Source organism: Anser brachyrhynchus, assembly GCF_964034855.1.
Source record: "Anser brachyrhynchus genome assembly, chromosome: 4".
NCBI classification, from domain to species: Eukaryota; Metazoa; Chordata; class Aves; order Anseriformes; family Anatidae; genus Anser; species Anser brachyrhynchus.
The window spans coordinates 69,601,960-69,607,277 of record NC_137698.1 but is presented as its reverse complement, the minus strand read 5'-3'; positions in this window follow the sequence as shown (position 1 = coordinate 69,607,277).

The following is a 5,318-nucleotide window of genomic DNA, read 5'->3' as shown; positions in this document are numbered from 1 at the left end:
TTCCAATGCCTGACTGCTCTTTCTGAGAAGAAATGTCTCCTAATTTCCAACCTGAACCTCCCCTGGTGCAATTTGAGGCCATTCCCTCTAGTCGTATCACTAGTTACCTGTGAGAAGAGGCTGACCCCCCCCCCCTCCCCACACCTTCCTCTCAGGTAGCTGTAGAGAGCAATGGGGTCTCCCCTGAGCCTCCTCCCCCTTCTCCAGACACAACAACCCCAGTTCCCTCAGCCGCTCCTCACAGGACTTGTGTTCCAGGCCCTTCACCAGCTTTGTAGCCCTTCTCTGGACATGTTTTAGGGTCTTGATGTCCTTCTGGTACTGAGAAGCCCAGAACTGAACACAGCACTCGAGGTGTGGCCTTACCAGAGTTTAGTACAAGGGGATGATCACCTCCATGGTCCTGCTGGCTACACTATTCCTGATACAAGCCAGGATGCCGTTGGCCTTCTTGACCACCTGCGCACACTGCCGGCTGGTGGTCGGCTGCATGGCATAGCGCTGCAAGGCGTTGTTGTGGCCAAAGTGCAGGACCCAGCGCTTAGTCGTGTTGAACCTCATCCCATTGGCCTCTGCCCAACAACCCATCCTGTCCGGGTCCCTCTGCAGGACCTTCCTACCCTCTGGCAGATCGACATTTCCCCTCAACTTGGTGTCATCTCCAGACTTACTGAGGGTGCACTCAATTCCCTCATCCAAATCATCAATGGAGATATTAAAGAGAACACACTCATTCTAAGAAGAGAGGAACGTTATTTCATTAGTTGCTACATAGCCATGTTGCACAGCAACAGTTATCGTGGCTTTGATAAACCCAAATTTTCTGGTATCTGAATAACAGAAAAAGGTAGCTGCAAAGTTCAGTTCCTTTTTGAAAAGAGATGTTCCTCAAACAAACTGCTCCTTTGAAATATGAGGTTTTGAACACAGAGAATGTGAACAAACTTGGTATTAATACTTCTGTCTAATGCTGCATCTGGTGTCCAACCTGCCTAAATAGAATGTGTGTATATGGTTACAAGCGGACTGAAAGCATCCACCTTCATAGTTTTAAGTACTTAATGATTTAAAGCAAATTAGTACAGGTTTTGAATGGCCTTCTTGTTCTCTTCCAGGTAATATAGTCTGGATGGTGGTGTGGACTTATTAACACACGCGTGAGGACCTCATGTTTGATGATGTGTCTGCCACGGATTCCCTAACAGGTTAGATTTGGAGGAGCTTATCTAAATGTACCACCAGGATTATCATGCTAATTAGGTCAAATAGTGAGCTGCCATTCCCTTGTGTATGTGAGTATTTATGTACCCAGTTTGGTGGGAGGAAAGGAATTTGGTACGTATAGCACATAAGCTGTAAATTTAAGGATTCTGTAAGGATCACTGCTGATTCAAGATTCTGTTTTAAGGTGCTCTGGGGTAAGTATGAATTATCATTTGATGTCTAGAAAATACACGTAGATATATTATTCTGGCTCTGAACCTCTGCATATAACTGAGAAGGAACCACCTGAATTCAGATATATTTCAAAGAACAAAAGCAAAGCAAATGAAAAAACCACAACTGCTCCTGTTTCTAAACCTAACAACCTGAAGAATTTCTGAGCACCGAGTCCAGCTGCATTACTGCAGTCAGCCATGTCGCACAATCCTGCATGCAAGCACACAAAGGAAGCTGTTTCTAGAACAAGACAGGTCATTGGACAGCCCTATCTCATTGGAAGGCCATTCCAAAACCTTGCAAGTCTACTAGATAAGAACTCAATTTTAGTTTTCAGATTTCATTTATTAATGTTGATTTTTTTCTTATGTCAGTCTTATTTTTATTTTTTTAATTTTTTCTCAAGTAATGCCTCTTTCACTGTGGATTTTACTTCTCTGTCACTAAAGAGCAATAGTATTAACATAAACATTAACAACTTAAAAGGATTTAATGCCATATGGGGTTTAGTTTTTTAAAATTGAAGTCTTCATCTTAGTTAATATTTTATACTCAGGCAATGTTCAGATTGCATGGAAAATTTTAGTTATCTACCCCAGACCTAATTTACTGGATAAAAACAAACAAATACCTCAAAACAAAACAAACAACCCCCCTGCATCCCCCAATCCTTACAACTAACTAGTCATTTTAACTATGTAAGATGGAATAGCCAGTAGGTTTAGGATTGGAAAACTTCATTAGTCTTTTGTCTTAGAACAACTGACAAAATGAGGATGATCAGAAGTAGACACGTGATTATCATGTCGATGAATAACACCCTTCTTAACACTGCATTCTCAGGGGACTGCTAAACGATTTCTCACATTATGATAAATAAACGTAGAATATATCTGTTTGGCTTAGGCGACGAACATCAGAGAACAAAAGGAGCAAGTCTGTTGTGAAAATTTTGGCCCTGTAAGTAAATAGCACCTCACAGTCTCAGACTATGAGTAATACTATTATGGTTAAGTTGCCAAATGTTGTTTTTATTTTTCCCAAATGCCCAGAAAGAGGAAAGCAGCCCCAGCAGTTCCTATGGCTGAACAGGCTGCACTGCTGAAGACATCGGCCTCTGTCCAGTAGGGCTGTAGGAGCTCAGGTTTTGTTTCACAGTAAAAAAATACGTGCTGAGCTTAGTGCAGCCCCGCTAACTCCGTACAGCAGAAGCTGATGGCAAAGAGTGATTGATGGCTTACACAGAATATGGTTATAGCAAGGTAGATAACTTCTGTAAGACATGACTGAGAACATCAAAAACCACACTAACTTCCAGCTGACAACCAAAAGACCGAACTTTTGATAAGGAAGCCTTTCATACTGTCGTAAGTACGGTAATTTATGCAGGTTGGTTTTATTCTCACCCTGTTCTTTACAGTATTCAGTTTCAAGGTAGCTGTTCTCTGGGACAGCTGATGTTGACAGACAAATTACCTTGAACAGTCAGCTGAACTAAAGGCAGAATGGTAATTTTCCTTTTTTTGTGTCTCATGACTTGATTGTAGTTACAGAATACTTTCTTTTTTTGAGCTAATTAGTAACAGATTTATAATTCATAACAGATGTGTCACAAAGGGCCTCTAATGACAATTCCTGCTTTAAGAGCAACATTGCGACAAGAATGTAATGATGAATGCAATTGTGCTCAAGAAACTTGATGAGAAAGGGTTTGGCTTTGTTGTCCAAAAGCCCAGACCTTCTTACCACCTTCTGTGGTACCAGGGCACCACATCTGCCCAGCCATGGTAACTATCAGACCTTACTGATCATTACAGAGGCAAGACAAGCTAATCCTGCATTCCTGTTCATGTAAAACACTACATGTTATGCACCAGTATCAGTTTTAATATATCATAAACCTGTGAGTAAATATTGACAGCCATTAGTAAAAGTGCATGCTGTGATTTTCATTCAGCAACTCAAACATATCTGGCATTCCATAGCTGTCCTGTAAATTTATCAGCTGAGGTTTCTTTGTCCTTTATCTTTTTTCCTCAGCATCCTAAAATATTCCTGCTCCTTGTCCCAATAAATGTCCTCTTCCACAAACACCATCATCCCATCTTGTGTCTCTCCCATATTTCTTTCTTCCCTCCCTTACTGAGGAATAAGCAGCTGCAAGTGGCATCAAAAAATCACCGCCCTGGGATCAAAATGCAGCTGTCAGCCTCTCTGTGATTCTAATACCCTGCTGGGCAAATCCTCTGAAGCTACTTACTGTTGGAAAAATAGTCAGATAAACTGTAATACTTTTCTGTCAGTTTATTTTTGCAAAGGACAAATATACTAGGACTAAAACTGCGGACTGAAAACGCTGATTTATAGTATGAAATAAGAAGTTAGTTCCTTTCTCATTGTTTCAGTCTTAAGTTCTTGGCTTGAGCCAAGAAGTTTTGTTTTTAAAGATTATCTACTTTTTTATTATTATTTTTTGCAAAGGAGGAAAGAAAAGCTCCATACTGTGCCAAATGGAAATAAAACAGGAGGCACACTAATCTTCTGAGATCTCTTTGAAGTTTAGCTTTACTGATGTTGGAAAGGCTAACTGAAAATATATTTTGTTTTCAGAAGAGTGAATGGATTTCAAACGTAGAAATTTTACTTTTATGTGACACGACTAGCTCCCCCACTGGTACTTAGTATTCAGACTGTTTTAACACTTAATACAACTGGTTTTGTAAGCCAAAAAATCTGATGATATTCACACATTAATTACCTTGTTACAGTTGTACTGCATTTTCTTCACGTAAAGTGCCTTTTTCTTTTTAAGGAACATACACAGGAAAACCTTTGACAAGTCTTGTCTTGCAAAGAGAGTTTTGTCATTAGTTTAATGCAAAGCTGGACTGTTTCAACTCCTCCCATCCTAGTTTTAGTCCTGCTTCCAAGTCTCATTTGAAAAAAAAAAAAAAAAACAAAAACCACACCACAAACACCATGTTCTAAGCCAGCCTGAAACAAGCAGTCCTATCTGTTAAATCAGATTTACTGCCAGTGTTTGTGTCTTTCTTCATGAACAGTAGGGTAAGTGTTGCCATTTCTGAGTTACGCATTGGCCAAAACATAGGAGATCAGATCTCAGAAGAGTGTTTGAAAATGGAAGGATATTTTTGTTTTTGTTTGTTTGCAAAGAACCTTGGCCAATTATTTCATTCGTTCTAAGATTTTCTTCATAGTTTGTTCTTTACACTGAACCTGGAACGTTAATGTGAAATGGTGTTTCATTTTTGTAAGCTTTGCAAGAAAATACTATAATTTTCTTCATTGCATAAAAGCTGTCACTGAGTCTATCAAATGGATTACCGTTTCTCAACGGATGCCTCAATCTTAACCTAGTTTACACCAGCACCTTTGAATTGAAAAAAGAACATTACAAGTATTTATTGGCTCTACCCAAAGAGCAGATGTTTTCCACAGTCGTGCTGGGCTCACGATTCTCAGTAATTCTCAGTAATTAGACATAAGTGATAAAATAAGTGGAAGAGAATTAAAGATGCCACTGTCATCTTAAATCAGACTGTTATGTTTATGCTGAAACAGTGAACTGCCCTAGATCATTGAGAATTTCAGAGCTAAACGTGATCCCAAAATTACTGAAGACAAAAAATTGATGTACAACTTCAACAAAGGACTTCTGCTTGAAAACCAATGCCATTAGTCCACCAACACCAAGAATTAGAATATCCCAATGCTACAGACTAATTAAAATGTTACCGCTGAAGTTACAGGTATACTACCAGTACCTGAGCTGCTTGCAGTTATTATTAAAGAAATACCAAGGATTTTTGCTGTACATTTCTTTTTTGTTCAAAATAGTCTAAAACTTGTTTACACAC